Source organism: Anabrus simplex, chromosome 12, assembly GCF_040414725.1.
Source record: "Anabrus simplex isolate iqAnaSimp1 chromosome 12, ASM4041472v1, whole genome shotgun sequence".
Lineage (NCBI taxonomy): Eukaryota > Metazoa > Arthropoda > Insecta > Orthoptera > Tettigoniidae > Anabrus > Anabrus simplex.
The window spans coordinates 46,574,367-46,592,452 of NC_090276.1; the positions used below are offsets into that span (position 1 = coordinate 46,574,367).

Consider the following 18,086-nt stretch of genomic DNA (forward strand, 5'->3'; position numbering starts at 1 on the left):
CGGAATTTAGCGGATTTTTAACTAAAATTTAGTGGAAAAATGATTTATGGGTTGGCAACACTGGCCCACGAAATTTTAAAAGTGGCACGAGGACTGGAACGGACTCCACTCAGCCTCGGGAGGTCAACTGAGTAGAGAGGGGTTCGATTCCCACCTCAGCCATCCTCGAAGTGGTTTTCAGTGGTTTCCCATTTCTTTTCCATGGCCGCCTCCTTCTCTCTTCCCTGCCGGGCTGAGTGGCTCAGACGGTTAAGGCGCTGGCCTTCTAACCCCAACTTGGCAGGTTCGATCCTGGCTCAGTCCGGTGGTATTTGAAGGTGCTCAAATATGACAGCCCCGTGTTGGTAGATTTACTGGCACGTAAAAGAACTCCTGCGGGACTAAATTCCGGCACCTCGGCGTCTCCGAAGACCGTAAAAGTAGTTAGTGGGACGTAAAGCAAATTGCATTATTATTATTATTATTATTATTATTATTATTATTATTATTATTATTATTATTACGCTATTCCCTGGCCCCAAGTCTTTTGCTCCAGGGCACTGCCCTTGAGGTTGTAGAGGTGGTATCCCTCGCCGAGTCCGGGCGGAAAACCAACCCTGGAAGGTAAACGAATTAAGAAATAAATCGGGTTAATACATAAATACTTATTATGAAACCCAGTTGTAATTTTTCAATTAACGTAACGCCCTTGTATCCACTAGCTTGATAAAAACATTCGTGTAGTATGGGTCAATGAAAATAAGTAGCTAAATGAAACAAAACAAAAAATCACCGGGATTTGAACACGGGGCACAAAATTGTGCAGGCGCCACACCACCGCGTCAGTTGAGCGTAAGGCACATAAAGCACAGCATACTCAGTTACACAACTAGTCCTAAATATTCAATTTTTTTTGATCTAGCCTCTTCATCACACAATTTTTTTAAATTATACTGTACTGTATTCTAATTGCGAACCTCACTACGAATAACTTTACCACTTGACTGTGACCTCATAGTTAACTCATCCACTGACAATGTGTGACCGACTTCCTGGTACACACTCGTACCGTCCGGGAGAGCCCCAAGGACAACGAAGTTTCACATTCCTTGCAGACTTAAACAATAAGAAATCACACAGTAAACATAATAGCAGGGTAACATACAGTCGTTATTTGGGAAGAACCCAAGTAATTAGGCCCGCGAGAGACTCTGACTTTTACCGAGCTCGATAGCTGCAGTCGCTTAAGTGCGGCCAGTATCCAGTAATCGGGAGGTAGTGGGTTCGAGCCCCACTGTCGGCAACCCTGAAGATGGTTTTCCGTGGTTTCCCATTTTCACACCAGGCAAATGCCGGGTCTGTACCTTAATTAAGGCCACGGTCGCTTCCTTCCACTTCCTAGGCCTCTCCCATCCCATCGTCGCCATAAGACCTATCTGTGTCGGTGCGACGTAAAGCAAATAGCAAAAAAAAAAAAAAAAAAAAAAAAAAAAAAAGAAAAGACTGACTTTTAGCGCTAACGGCGAGAAAAAGTTGAGTAGCGAAAAAGATCTATTGCCCTGGCAACGAACCCAGCGATGTCACATTTCAGGCTTACCTTATTCTCAGTCACTTTTGTGATATCATTCGTGTCAGCTATTATTGCTTACGTGTTTATGTTTCTGTTTCTTGTATCGCTCTTGGTTTATTTACATAATCAGTTGCACAATTTCCCATTCAATAAAGTTCAGAAACGTACTACCAGAACCATAGGAGGATGGGAGTAAACAGAAATACTGTTTGGAGGGGAGATGAAGAAGAAATGTACTTCCCCGAAGGTATAAACAAATTCAGTCCGCCTCAGTGGTGTAGTGGTTAGTGTGATTAGCTGCCACCCCCGGAGGTCCAGGTTAGACTCCGGCTCTGCCACGAAATTTGAAAAGTATTACAAGGGCTGGAACGGGGTCCACTCAGCCTCGGGAGGTCAATGACTAGAGGTGGGTTCAATTCCCACCTCAGCCATCCTGGAAGTGGTTTTCCGTGGTTTCCCCACTTCCCCTCCAGGCAAATGCTGGGATGGTACCTAACTCAAGGCCACGACCGCTTCCTTGTATATCCCTTCCAATCTTCCTATCATCCCACCAAGGCCCCTGTTCAATATAGCAGGTGAGGCCGCCTGGGCGATGTAATGGTCATTCTCCCCAGTTGTATCCCCCGACCCAATGTCTCACGCTCCAGGACACTGCCCTTGAGGCGGTAGAGGTGGGATCCCGCGCTGAGTCCGAGGGAAAAACCAAGCCTGGAAGGTGAACGGACTAAGAAACAAACAGACAAATTCATATTCTGTTTTTTTTATTCCTCGATGGAGTATCATCTTTCTACAATGGTTCATTCTTGAAGCGTATCGTTAACGATCAGCGTTAAATAACACAAGTATGAACGCGGGTAGTGTTCCGTACTGTATTATAACATCCTTAGAATAATATATTTAATATATTTGTTTAAAAGTATTAAATTACATCAATCTTCATTACAAAATTTTACGAGTGATTCCAATCATTTTTTGCAACTTGACACATGGTGCCTAGTACAGTGTTTGCCACCTCTTGAGCAGACGGAGTTCGGACCTGGTTTATGCTAATGCTGTAAGTTACAAAATTTTTAATGAAAACCAAGGAACGGAGAATTTTGACAGTAGGTGCCACAGATCATATCCATCTTGAACCCACTCGCGATTTATCATGGCATTTGTGGAATAGAAATATTCCCAGATATCGGCTTTCTTCGAATCAGATGTACATACGATGTTGTGGTCGAGAATAACGACTGTATTCTTAGCTTCTCCACATAAAATTCCTCTCTGTATAACTCGTACACAAGGCAGGAAGGGGATATTTGGAGAGCAATAGTGCACGATTCAAGTAGTGTGCCTTCAACTTCTCGATCTTTAATAGTTGTCTTAGTGTCAAATGTTCCCGAATGTTTTCAAAGCCATATGTTGCTTTAGGGCTAATTTTTAGGCGAAATCGTTTAATTAATTAATTAATTTCGTGTGGCTATTTCTAGCCGAGTGCAGCCCTTGTAAGGCAGACCCTCCGATGAGGGTGGGCGGCATCTGCCACGTGGAGGTAACTGCGTGTTATTGCGGTGGAGGATAGTGTTATGTGTGGTGTGTGAGTTGCAGGGATGTTGGGGACAGCACAAACACCCAGCCCCCGGGCCATTGGAATTAACCAATGAAGGTTAAAATCCCCGACCCGGCCGGGAATCGAACCCGGGACCCTCTGAACCGAAGGCCAGTACGCTGACCATTCAGCCAACGAGTCGGGCAATCGTTTAATGGCTGTTTCTAAAGACAAGTTTCTCAGATGCTTAATTTCAGACATTGCTTTCATGGCTGCATTTAGACGGTCTGTGAGATGGAGGTGAATATATAACCTTGGGTTTGAAAAATGACACCGTACTGACTTAAGTTCTTGGTCTAAAAAAAAAAAAAAAACCCGACGACTTCGTGTGGTCCCCCTTTTCTAAATGTCAAACAGTCTTTTGTACATTCAGCTTCACCTTACTTCTATTTGCCCAACCTACTATTTGGTTGAACGATTCCTGAAGTTCCTTCTGTGACGATGTCAAGACCATATCATCAGCGTACGTTAACAGTTTGACATTTTCCTGGTTTACCTAATCTACTATGTCTGCTGTTGCAATGATGAATAGCAGTGGACTTAATGGGTCTCCCTGTAATACCACAATAGTTTGTTCCAAAATATTCGATTTGGTAATGCCATCATCTATTTCTCAGTAACTTCCTTATGACTGCCTGACTTATAAGTTACGCCGCGATGGTAATGTTTACGTTGTTATCAACACTTGATGATTTTGTTATTGATTGATGTTTTTGCCAATGATTCATTTTCTCTTAAAAGCTGAAATGATTAGCACAAGGTTAGGAACGGGTAAAAGTTTATTGAGTGCTGGTCTTGATTATTGTTTTAAGAGGAAGTACAACTAGGCAACCATCCTCTATATAACACTAATCATAGGGGAAAAATTGAAAGGATCCGATATTTCGAAAAATGAAGGTATCGGCCAAAGAAAGGCAAGGACCACGAAGGGCTCGAGTGTCCTAATACCGTTGGGGTCAGAAATGAACAAGAGTTGACTAAGAGAGGTCGGATAGGATAGATGAAAGTGAGGAGCCTGGCACAAGTAAGTCGAAGCAGTGCCAGGACTCAGCTAAGGGCCCCGTAGTCGCCAACCCATGCTCCAAAGTTCAGAGCCTATTAGTCGCCTCTTATGACAGGCAGGGGATACCGTGGGTGTTATTCCACCGCCTCCACCCACAGGGGGAAACTTTTATTGAATTCCATTAGGCCTACGACATGTTTTATTAAACACTCAGCCTGTAATAAAAGACGGTGGATGGTACACCGTAGGCGGGGTTAAGCTATGGAACCGGGCGAATTGGCCATGAGGTTAGGGGCGCGCAGCTGTGAGCTTACATTCGGGAGACAGTGGTTCGAACTCCACTGTCGGGAGCCCTCAAGATGGTTTTGCGTTATTTCCCCACTTTCACTCCAGGGAAATGCTGGGGCTGTACCTTAATTAAGGCCACGGCCGCTTCCTTCCCACCCCTAGCCCCTTTCCTGCCCCATCGTCGCCATAAAACCTATCTGTGTCGGTGCGACGTAAAGCAACTTGAAAAAAAAAACAAAGAAAGAAAGAAAGAAAGAAAGAAAGAAAGAAAGAAAGAAAGAAAGATGCATGTCATCAAAATCCGGATTCTTCTTCTTCTGATATTAGGCTGTGTGGGATTACTTTCACATTATAATTTGTTGGGTTTAAAATCGGGGCAGGTTCCGTCCTCTAACCCCTCCATCCCTACTGTGTGGAACCAAACGAGACCTCAGCGCTAGATGAAAATAGAGGATTGTGGAGCTTCTCAGTTCGTGCACTGAAGCTCGCGGACCGAACGCTGAAATACAGAATAGATAAGATGTAAGTTATATAAAATTCTTCCTTCTCTCGTAGTTCGAATCAAGACCGGCGTGAGATGAGATGTCTGGATGACATTGTTGTCTGTCACGAGTGCTAGCGGATGCCAATTGATCGACTGCCAATGCATCTGAGAAAAAAAGACATGAGATATGCGAGCCAGGTACCATCCGTCTTGTGTGCACATGAGGAATGAATCTGAAACAAGTGACGTGGGGAAAACCAGTCCGGTGAATAACGAAATGCATCAGACAGAACATCTACTTTTAAGGCTAAGATGTTTTTGTACCGATCTGAGCCTGAGACAAAATACAAGATTATATAAATGCTGGAAATACAGAATCTGTAGGTTTGCTTCTCGTGGATGGCGGTCAAGTTTGACTGGAAAAGGTTTATTAGTTCTAAACAATTAAAAGCAATATTGGGCCATTTCAGCTCCAGTTGAATGCCAGTAACGTGTGTTGTTTCTGTGTTCTATGTGGGATAGGCATTTGTGTTTTATGAACATGGGCATTTCGCCCAGTAGGCGGGCAAAATTAATGTTCTTTGAGAACACTAATCTGTGACTGTGAGAGATGATGCTGCTATACACGGTGCCTCCCATCAGCATGGTGCAGTTGAAATCGTGATTTGTCCGACCATATCACGTTACGCCATTGTTCCAGTGGTTTGGGAAAAATCTAGTGTCTGTAGAATTCTTATGGCTTACGGGAATTCTGGTTCACTGTCTTCAAAAATGGAAGGGAGATTAGGAAGAAACACCCCAACATAATAGTCTACTCAGACGGTAAAATTTATGATCACAAGGCAATCAAGGACCTCCTGCATTGTTCAATATTGTCATTTAAAAGAGCTTACGGATTCTGAAGTGACTAATGGTACGGGTTTTCTTTGTACGATAAGTTAAATATTTCATCTACCATTGCAATTACTGACGACCCAGCCCTGATTGCGAAAAAAACCGAGCTCGATAGCTGCAGTCGCTTAAGTGCGGCCAATATCCAGTATTCGGGAGATAGTAGGTTCGAACCACACTATCGGCAGCCCTGAAAATGGTTTTCCGTGGTTTCCCATTTTCACAACAGGTAAATGCTGGGGCTGTACCTTAATTAAGGCCACGGCCGCTTCCTTCCCACTCCTAGCCCTTCCTTATCCCATCGTCGCGATAAGACCTATCTGTGTCGGTGCGACGTAAATCAACTAGCTAACTAGATTGCGAAAAACGAAAGCTGTACCCTTAGCATTGGAATTTGTTTACTTGGTCACATATCTCAACTTGTATATTTCTCGAAATGTATAGATATCTTGTTCTTAAGACTAAAATGATTTATTTTACAAAACTCAGGCTGGAATAAAAGACGTTACCTGGTTACACAAACATTGAATAGACAAAATTTACAAATGTTCCTCGTGTATTCACTTGTGTCGTATGGTACTTTCTAAAGCAGACCCTACACGGTCAGTAATACTGATCAGTAATACTGAGTCAATAATACTGACAGTACGCATCAATATTGTAGCGACCTTACACGATCATTATTACTGTCAATATTTTGGTCAGTACCAGTGCACTAGCTTACCATTGCGGCATTCTCACTTTACAAATAAAGTCAATAACCGTCACTACGGAATGAGATTTATAACATGCAATTGCGGTATTCTATCAAAATCGATCGTAAAAGATGGGCATTTTGTAGCTATCATATTAGTACTGCACGAAACGCAGTTTTAAACGTAAACGATAGGTTAAAGATTGGCTTAGGAAAAGAGAAGAGTATTCTCATATGAAGTGTTGAGGGAAACACAATATACCGAAGCAGAAGATTATCAGAACTACGGTATCTCCGAATGCGTGAGGGTACTTTTGCGAAATTACTACGAATGGTAGAGCCTTTTGTAATAAGGCAAAATACAAACATGCGGTGCTGTTTATTGGTGGCAGAGAGATTAGCGGTGACAGTGAGGTATCTTACAACTGGTATAAATTTTGAAGATATAAAGTTTTCTGCTATAATGTCACCAGTTTCCATCAGTACAGCAGTTGTGGAAACATGTAAAGTATTGTGTTAAGTACGTTTATTCTGGCAGCGTTTCATATAGCTCGATAAACTTTTGCAATAGGCCTACTTGACGGTTCCACAAGCACCTCTACTTGGCCTTGCTGAGAAACGCATTTGTCGTCCACCGCTGCTCCGTTGATACTGACAGAAATAATGACAAGCGCACTCACACGGTCAGTATAACTGTCAGTATCCCCACCACTCTACAGTACTGACGCTCGCAGATCAGGAAATCCGGATCTGCTTCAGTACTGGCCTTCATTCCATCATTCCAGTCCACACGCGATCAGTATTACTGTCAATATTTTTCGGTACTGACAGTATTACTGACCGTGTAGGGTCTGCTTAAGGGAACACCTGGATAAAGGCCCCTGTGGTTTCAGACCACGCAGGGGCTGTCAGGATCAGATTTTCAGTATTTGCCAGGTTACTGATAAATGCTACGAGAGGAATAGATAGTTATGTTTATGGTTCGTACAGAGTACGGAGAGAAAAGATTCTCGCCATAGGCATACTGGTGGATTACGGGATTGCGGGCAGATTGCTAAAAGCAATCAAAGGTATTTATGTTGAAAATTGGGCTGCGGTGAGAACTGATGGCAGAATGAGCTTTTGGTTCAAGGTATAGCAATCGCCACGTAAGGCAATACCCCAGAAAGTAAATATCGCCGCCCGATGCTCTTCTTTTCTCTTTTTTGTAATGGCTGATCACTGCTGCCAACCTGCCTGGTTACATATTAAAATCACCAGACATAACCATAACAAACTAACCTCAATGTAAACACCGATAATAAATGTTTCCCTACCCTAGTAAATGATAAAAGTTAAGATAAAATAAATCAAGATATTCATAATTAAGTCGATTTCCACGCTCAATGAGCTCAATTAAGGAAATAAACACACTTTCACACTCAAATTAATGTCACATATATCTGTCTTTATTTTGATATACAGTAGGCGAACTTTAACCATATTCTTGAAAAGAGGGGCGTGTTAAACGATGTAATTTATTTAATAAGTCTTTGCAGTGTGATTTTCGAAAGTTCCAGACATCCAATAACTTACCTTTCTTTTGCGCGAACATTTCCTTCTCTCTTCAATACGGTACCGGTAACCAGTAAGGAGAGAGATTATTGGGCATATTTTCAGCCTGCAGGCTGGTTATATCTTCAAGCTTATCAGGAAACATATAGGAATCCTAAAGTGCCAAGCTCCGTAAACGGAAATTAGGTCAGCTTTCAAGTTCACTGCGGATTTGAAAATAATAATGTTATAAGTTCTACTGCCAAAATTTCGTCCCGCAAGAGTTACTCGTATTTCATGTACCGGTAGATCTAAACATGAGACTGGCGTATTTGAACACTTTCATCATTTCACACAAACTATGTTACTAAATGCATTATCCGAACGTGCCACAATTTTACTTACCTGGTATTAGATAAATAGATTTACAATCACACAGAAAAAGAAAATATGCTTTAAATATTCTCGCAAATGTATCGCTAGTGACTTTAACGGCAATGCGGTGGCAACACGCAATTCACGCTAGAACAGTGATTGAACGTTGCCAACGTGCCAGATTAACGGTAAATGTAAGACGTCGTATCGGCAAGTAGGGTCCCTAAACTGTATGGTTACCGACACTGAAAAAGACCCAACAGCAAGAAAAGTAACTATAAATCGATACCTTAATATTACAGGGGAGAAAGGGTAAGGTTGCACCCTTAGGGTACGTCCTTACACGGAGAGGACTATACTTGCAGGAGAGAACAGGGCAGTAATGTTCCACCTTCGTTGTTCATGATTTACATGGATCATCTACTGAAAGGTATAAAGTAGCAGGAAGGCAGGTGGAAATGTAGTAAGCAGTTTGGTCTGTGTTAACGACTCGGTCTTAATGGCAGATTGTGGTGAAAGTGTCTTGGAACTTGAAAACAGGGGCTACGTGAAAATGATGTTGATCCACGAAATATCACTGTAATATTTGTCACAAATGGAAGATAGTAATTGCTTTTACTCATATAAAGTCTTAAATCGAAGGTTGATTAAGAAAGAATACGAAATATTTTATTTTAGAGAATACATACACTACTGCCTTACAACAACGATTTCTACTACGTCGCAGCGCTTCCGTAAGTGTTTTGTTTGTTCAACACTGTCGTCTGTGATGTCTTTGCTCACTGAAGTTCTTTGGTGTCTTTTTATTGATTTTTCTCATTCGATGTAATTTGATGGGCTGTCACTTCATGTGCACTAACTGATTCTTTAAACGATTTATTGGTCCAGGGATCATGTTATTTTTCAACAAAATACCCGCCCTCCCATGGACCTCAAGAAAGAAACAAAAGACGGCGCAAGCAGCGGAATGCAACACCATGGACTCCTATTTACAGCCAGTAAATACGTATACATATTTCTTGCTAGTTACCGCGGTATTTCTTAATCAACCTGGGATTTGAGACTTTGAGTAAATCAATGATTACCTTTCATTTGTGACAAATATTACAGTGGTATTTCGTGGATCAACATCATTCACATAATCGAAAACGGGTGTAATGATTACGATATGAAAGTTAGCCTTGCCAAGACTAAAGCGGTATTAGTAGAATTTCAGGTTGTGAATACAAAGCTGGAGCAGGTAGATCATTTTTCAAGTATTTAGGCTGTGTATTCTCCCAGATGGTAATATAGTGAGTGAGAATGATTCAAGGTGCAGTAAAGCCAATGCAGTGAGCTCCCAGATAAAACTATCTTTACAACGGTCTGGTTTTACCAAGGACCAAGGGGAAAGTTTTCATTTCCCTTCCCCAAGGGAAGGGGCGGGCCACCTAGAAGGTTACGCCTTCTCTGTGGCCAGGAGATTTGGCGGGTTTGGGGGTTTTGAAGGAGTCGGGAGCCTGTTTCTAGACCAAATTTGCTTTACAAGTGTGATAAACTGCGTGGACACAGGACATCCTATTTACATGAAACTAGCGAGAAATATCGCTGGTACAAACAGGTAGGCGGAATGGCAGGAGGGTACTCGGATTGAGGAGGAAAAGGCTAAATTAGGAATGAAGTGGATTGATGAAGCTGTACGCAAAAAGCGGCTTGGGTGATGGGGTCATGTGAGGAGAATGGAAGGGGGTAGGTTACCTAGGAGAATACTGGACTCTGTTATGGAGGGAAAGAGAAGTACAGTGAGAGAGACACGAACACGACGATTGTTAGAATCAGTTTCTAACGTTTTAAAGGTTTTTTTAAAATTTCGTGTGGCTATTTCTAGCCGGGTGCAGCCCTTGTAAGGCAGACCCTCCGATGAGGGTGGGCGGCATCTGCCATGTGTAGGTAACTGAGTGTTATTGTGGTGGAGGATAGTGTTATGTGTGGTGTGTGAGTTGCAGGAATGTTGGGGACAGCACAAACACCCAGCCTCCGGGCCACTGGAATTAACCAATGAAGGTTAAAATCCCCGACCCGGCCGGGAATCGAACCCGGGACCCTCTGAACCGAAGGCCAGTACGCTGACCGTTCAGCCAACGAATCGGAAGGTTTAAAGATAAGAGGTATAGAACTAAACGAGGCCAGAAAACTAGTTACAAATAGAGGATTGTAGAAGCGTTTAGTAAATGCACGGAGGCTCACAGAATGTATGTATTGCAGAGGAAGCGAGTTTGGCTTCGTTCTCCTGTTTTCTGCCTGTTAATTCACTCAAGACAATCTTTGGTATTCTTCTTAAAGTGAGGGTAGATTTAATTTATCGTATGACTTCCCTTCCACATCTTCACTCGAGTTCAAATTACTCATAATCGCGCTAATGTCAGTACTGCTCAGCCCATTTCATTTGCGCGAGGCCACTTTGCGCCTTTCAGCTGTAAATACGCGCTCGATATAAGGTGCAGTACGTTCCGTGGATTGCCTGCCAAACCACGCTAAGAATGATATTCAAAAGGACAAGTATTCTCTACAGTCTAGGTATTTCCCGACAATCGCTCGCTAGTTAAATTCTTTCACCGAGCAAGTGGTCGTGCGGTTATTGCATTCGGGAGACAGTCATTTCGAACCCCACTGTCGGAATATTGCTTTCAGTGGCTTCTCATTTTCACACCAGGCAAATGCTGAAGTTGTTCCTTAATTAAGGTCATGGCCGCTTCCTTCCAACTCCTATCCCTTTCCTATTCCATCGTTGCCGATTCAGCGGGGTAAAGAAGAAAATTGTATTAAGAAAACCCAATGTATTCCAGTAAGGAACATTCACGAAATACGAGATTTAAAGGGCTCTATTTGACCTTGCAGAAATCCATCTTGTCTCCTACAGTCTCGGAGAAAATCCTAAAAAAATGCAAGTTAATTTTTGTAAAGACTGCTTCCCTTACTTCATTAAAGCTCAAATTCATTAATAATTCTGTTTTCCATTCACTCGCGGATCTCGCAGAAACCATAAAATATCTCGGTGTGAGCTTCAATAAGAAAGCGGGTATTTCAAATGTCCAAAAGAACATTTCCAGATTATGTACCTCAGCTCTGTTGAAACCTGATCAAAAAATGTCGATAACAAATTAATACATTTTAATTTACCCTCTACGGCAGGGATGGCGAACCTATGCCACGCGTGTCACTAGGTGACACGCGGACACGATTTCGGTGGCACGTCACATGAACATAATATTATTTTTATATACAGTATACGTCTCGTACTACAGACAGTGCATATCTTACAGTGTTTCACGTGTAAGAAATAAATATCGAAAATCTAAATACTAGTTCCATTCGGACGTGCAATATGGCAACACTGCTACACTGATAGGTCCGAAAGTCAAGTGAGATAGTGTCGTTTTCTGGTGGTTTTGTATACGGACATCGCAAATATGTTTTCGGTGCCGAAAAAAACAGAAACTTAACAAAGGTGGTGACCGTAATTTTCAAGAACTCTGGCCAAGGGAATTCGGACTGTTAAAAAGATGTGTTGCCTGTGTTCGAAAACAGTTGTATCCCCCACATTTAATGTAAAGCGCAATTTGGAGACTGGTCATTCAAATGTTTGTTCCATTTCAAATGAAGAAAGAAGAGAGCTCGTTTCACAAAATATCCAACATTACACAAAACAAACTAATTCTTTTGTATCATATTTTCTGCCAAGGAATAATATCAGTGTGGCTGTTTCTATCTGTCTCACTGCATAGTACAGCATGCATGGGAAACAGATTTCTGACGGTGAGTTGTTGAAAGAAAGTTTCTTATTGACGTCCGACACATCATTTGAAAACTTCCCTAACAAACAACTAATAATTAACAAGATTAAAGGAATCCCAGCCAGCTGAACTGCTGTCAAGGATAGAATAATAAAAATGAGTGAAGTAGTTTCGGAGCAGTTGAAAGCTAATTTGGATAACTCCCACATATATGCAGTATGTTTTGATGAAACCATGAATATGACCTTACAAACAAGGATAGGTGTTTTTTTTTATTTTTTAGATTTCCTTATGGAAATGTGATGAGGGAGAAATTAGTTTAATTGTTGAGCGTACAAACTACAACATGGGAAGATAATGAAGCTAATGGAGGAAGTATTTACAATATATATTGCACCCGTTATGCAAATATTTATAATAAATAAATAAATGACTCAATAAATGAATAAATAAATAACATATTATGAAACATAATCGGGAAATTGAAAGGAAGTTGCGAAGGGGGGGGGGTGTAGGTTGTAGACATTCCGTAATGGAAATGGAAAACAACAATTGGCACAGTCAACAGATGAGAATAATAAACCAGAGTTTAAATGGCACGCTAGTTGGAAAAGGTTCGCCATCCCTGCTCTACGGTGTGCATGTGCTTCTCTTTCCAAAATGAAATCTAAATCTCTAGACAATTTAAATAAAATACACCATACAAAAGAATTAGCGCAACACGTTTTTTAACGTATGCCATACTGCATAGAACACTGTCAACTAGCAGTGCTACCAGATATACCTGTATTCTTTACATATACAGTAAATTACACAATGAGATATCGTTTAATTCTCATTCATTTTTACAAAACTAACTTAAATATCCAAACAGCGTGAGAAATAAAGCTGGAATTGCCACTCATCCAGTTTGGTTTTCTTCCGAATTTTAAAGCTTTAGTTCGTGTATGCCTTCCGAAAGCGTTTATCGCAGCCTGCTACCTGCGTGGTATACTCCGTACAAGTCTACGAATGTCACTCTGCGGGTGTACTTTCTCATTCTTCAATGAGGCCCTGTGTGTGCAGCGGGCCATACGCTGAGATATTCGAGAGACTGTCTCATGAAACGCGCATCTGATACGAGTTCTATAGTGTGCAGCGTTGTCACAACTGGTCTTACGTGGTATCACGACGAAATGGAGCAAGGGACCTTGAGATCGATACAAGCAACACGATACAAGTCTCAGTTGGTTGTCAATTATTGTTCTATGCAGTATGGAATACGTTCAAAAACGTTCACCGCGAATTCTTTTGTACAGTGCATTTTATGTAAATTGTCTAGAAATGTATATTTAATTACGTAAAGATATGCACTTGCTCACTGGAGAGGGTAAACTGAAAAGTATTAATTTATTATCGACTTATCTGATCATGTTTCTGTAGAACTGAGCTACATAATCTGGACATGTTCTTTCAGACGCGTGTGTAGGGAGGTATCGCGTATATCACTGTGCTTTTACAGAGTATGTCTTTGAAAAATGATCATGAGCGGAGAAATATCTGAGCGTGCATTTTATAAATTCCTACCAACAGCACACATGTCCATGGGATTTAAAAAAAAGACACTTGATAGTGATAGACGTGCAAAAACAATGCGTACGAAATTTTGGTTACATTTTGTCAGACGCGTTTCCTTGAGGTTGTTGGAAAGTTTGGGGTCAAGAAAATTCACAATTTCCGGTATGCATTTCGGCGCGAAATGAATAAAATTCCCAGGTCTAAGAGGACGAGTACTTCATTGTTACCACTAATCCTTCGTTGGCACTCACTGCTTCCCTTATCTTGTTTTTGAATTTCAGGACCTATCATTTCTAACAAAGTATAAAATATTTGAACATCCATCCTCAATTAATTAAAGAAGAAACCTTCTGGAGCGGTATCCACTAAGTTTATTGGAAGCGAAACATGGGAGTAATACTTTCTTTGTTAACCATTTTTAGACAAGATTCTTTATTTTTCCTTCGATGTTTTCGTCAAACCAAGAAGAATTATCTCCATAGCAAGCATTTCATCTGTCGGAGGATCGGACGCCACATTCCTTCCACCAAAACTAGCAACAAATGTCGGCGTGTATGGCGCCACGGAGACGAGAGAATCGTATCTAGTTTCCGCCTCATGAAACAGTGTCTTGATACATATCTCAGCATGTCTGACCTGCGTGAGAGTACTTGGAGAGTCTATGGTGCGGCAGGACGACCACGAACGCGTCTGTCACGCATGTCTCACACGTGCTCAGTTGGATTCAGGCCGGGACTCACCGCTGACCATTCCATCACTTATGTCTCTGATGTCACCCGCTACACGCGTCCTAGCACTGTCTCGCATGAGCAGGAATCAGGGTCAACAACGCAAGCTGCAACCAACAAATGGTGAAACAAGACCTGGTTGCTGAACTCCCAGGGGCTAAGACGGTCACGGACAACGACAAGATCTGTACGATTCTCCACGCTACAGAACTGCTGAGCCAAACATGTCCTCGGACAATTCCGGCACTAAAAGCTAATAGAGAAGGAAACTACAAATAATGGTTTTAGAGGATACAGATGCTATTGCTCAAGAACTAAACAGAACTGTCCATGAAAGTGAGACGACAGACAGTGAAAATGATCAGATTCAAATATTTAGCTCAAGCCATTCTAAATCAGCTATAAGTGATACCAAGGTTATGTCTGAAAATGGCTCACAAGATGATTTGCTCATAATCTAAATCAACAAATTAATCTAAAAAGCCACCTAATCGATACTTTATTTCTTTTGCCTTTGGCAAACTTAAAAATACATTAACAAACACAGTACATGTTTCGACCACTTAGTGGTCATCTTCAGCTGTATATAAAAAATCTTAGATGATAACATTTAAAAGCAAGCACATTGGATCTTAAAACTATATCCCATGGGAATCCAAAAACTATTGTTCTAGATGCTTTAAATGAAATGAAAGATGGGGGGGGGGGAGGGGTTGGGGGTAAGGAGATTTATGTGAATGATACTTAAATTACAGTATCGTTTACAATTGTGTTTAAAAACTTAAATGATGAAAAACATATTTAAAATATTTAAAAGCGTCTATGGTAAAATTCTTTTTGATATATATATGCTTAGATAATTTAGTTTCTAGATGATGTCTTGATGCCATACCTAGTCAAACGCACGCTGTTGGCTTGCATTAGGAAAGTAGTGAGTTCGAATACCACCGTCGGCAGCCCAGGTTTCTCATTTTCACACCAGGCAAATTTTGGGGCTGTACCACAATTTTTTTCTTGTTTTTTTGCTAGTTGCTTTACGTCGCACCGACACAGATAGGTCTTATGGTGACGATGGGATAGGAAAGGCCTAGGAGTTGGAAGGAAGCGGCCGTGGCCTTAATTAAGGTACAGCCCCAGCATTTGCCTGGTGTGAAAATGGGAAACCACGGAAAACCATTTTCAGGGCTGCCGACAGTGGGGTTCGAACCTGCTATCTCCCGAATACTGGATACCGGCCGCACTTAAGCGACTGCAGCTATCGAGCTCGGTAAAATACAAGTGTACCTGAGTGCTCAGAAATAATAACTCCCATACACGACCAATATTATTTTACCCATTACGATGTTTTAATGACTCAACACATGTTAATTTCACTCAAGTGTTTATTTTATCTCAACAAGTGTGATTTTGTGATAGTTTTTTTGATGTTGTAAGCCATTTTAGGTAGTATTTTAAGTTTAGCCATAAGTTATTTCTACCTCTTTAATTTTAACTACCGAGCTCGATAGCTGCAGTCGCTTAAGTGCGGCCAGTATCCAGTAATCGGGAGATAGTGGATTCGATTCCCACTGTCGGCAGCCTTGAAGATGGTTTTCCGTGGTTTCCCATGTTCACACCAGGCAAATGCCGGGGCTGTACCATAATTAAGGCCACGGCCGCTTCCTTCCAACTCCTAGGCCTTTCCTATCCCATCGTCGCCATAAGACCTATCTGTGTCAATGCGACGTAAAGCAAATAGAAAAAAAATTAACTTTTTTTGTTAAGGATAGTATGGCTGAAGATGCCTACACCATAGGCGAAACATGTCCCAATATTTTAGCATGTAACTTTGATTTTGATTTTTAATAAATCACGAAATCATGAGCAAATGCTATATTTGTAGACAGAAAGGCTACTCTGTATAAAATTATATACCGTAGATTTATTACGTCTACTTACCTACGGCGAGGAACAGAGGTGGTGTATAATCGACAGTAATGCCATCAGGGAGCTGGGCGGAGAGTTGACACACCAAGGTGGCCAGCGGTAACAGCAGGAGTGGACTTAGCAGCATGGCTGTGGATGAGAAACTAATGGCAGCGACTGAGTACTGAATGGCGCAGGAACTTCTTGTTGACTTAACGAAGGTGATCACGTGACAAATGACCATTCATTTGTTGTATGACGTCATTCCGGTCAGATAACTTTAAAACGACTAAAAGTCCCCTCGCGTAATCAGCTTCTGAAAAGCTGTCAGGTATTTAAGAGCTCCTTAACCTTCTGAGAGACAACAACGAACGAACAGACAAACAAACAAACGAATGGAGTGGAATGTCATGGCCTTGGGCGTGGTTCTTCTGAAATGGATTAAGCAACATAATGCTCAAGTTGAGGCTGTAGCAATATGCCACCTTGGGACGGTGATAAATTCAAAGCAAGCGGAGTTGATTGTGAAAGAGGACAGTGATAATTCTTCAAAGTAGACATGCATTAGGTCTATGAAGCAAGCATTGGTAAGCTTGCAGGAAAGAGGCGGTGGGTTCTACCGTCGAGCACTGATCGAATCGACCTATTTATTTATTTATTTATTTATTTATTTATTTATTTATTTATTTATTCGTTCGTTCGTGATTTGTTTACCCACCAGGGTCGGTTTTTTCCCTCGGACTCAGCAAGGAATCCCACCTCTACCACCTCAAGGGCAGTGTCCTGGAGATTCAGACTTTGGGTCGGGGGATACAACTGGGGAGAATGACCAGCACCTCGCCCAGGTGGCCTCACCTGCTATGCTGAACAGGGGCCTTGTGGAGGGATGGGAATATTGGATGGGACAGGCAAGGAAGAGGGAAGGAAGCGGCTGTGGCCTTAAGTTAGATTCCATCCCGCCATTTGCCTGGAGGAGAAGTGGGAAACCACGGAAAACCACCTCCAGGATGGCTGAGGTGGGAATCGAACCCGGACCTCCGGGGGTGGCAGGTAATCACTCTAAACACTACACCACAGAGGTGGACTATTTATTTATTTATTTATTTATTTATTTATTTAAGATCGGCAATTATAAAGATCCGAGCTATGTACAATACATATTAGTGTAATTTACAAAGAACACAAATATACGCAATAAAAACTGTACAATCCTATACAGTACATACAAACAACGACATTAACAAAGGAAAATACACTTACAACAAATACAGGGGAAGAAACAGGAAAGAACAAGAAGGAAAATTGAGTTGTGTGAGAAATACCATGACAGAAGAAAGGAAACGACACGAAGATGTCTAGGTTCTTGTTGACAGATAAGGTATTAAACATTGCTGGAATACGTACAGAAAAGGACGTTTTGGGGAGAGAAAGCCGGGAGTAAGGAATGTGGAATAGGGTCTTCATTCTGGTACTACGGGATGGGACGTGAAGGGGGAATAAGGAGATTAAATCTGGAGACGTATAGCAACTTTAGGCCGGCTACTTTCTTCCGAGCAGAAAGAGTTTTGAGTGTTAGTTTCCCATGCACTTGGTTAGTGCTTAAGTTGCGACAGATAGGGACCCTGGCTCTTACGATAGCACAGAAAAAAGATTGTACACGGTCAAGGTGGCTGAGATTTGAAGATGCAGAAATGAACCAGATTGGAGATCTG

At 41.7% G+C, this 18,086-nt stretch overlaps 1 long non-coding RNA gene across 1 annotated transcript in view; it reads right to left on the bottom strand.

The window, feature by feature from the left end:
• LOC136884260 (uncharacterized) overlaps nucleotides 1-16,727 on the bottom strand; it is a 32,867-nt gene extending 16,140 nt beyond the window's left edge. Inside the window, exon 1 of the long non-coding RNA XR_010861329.2 lies at nucleotides 16,408-16,727. This is a non-coding gene — a long non-coding RNA (uncharacterized lncRNA). The remainder of the gene's footprint in view (nucleotides 1-16,407) is intronic.
• Nucleotides 16,728-18,086: the final 1,359 nt, after the last annotated feature.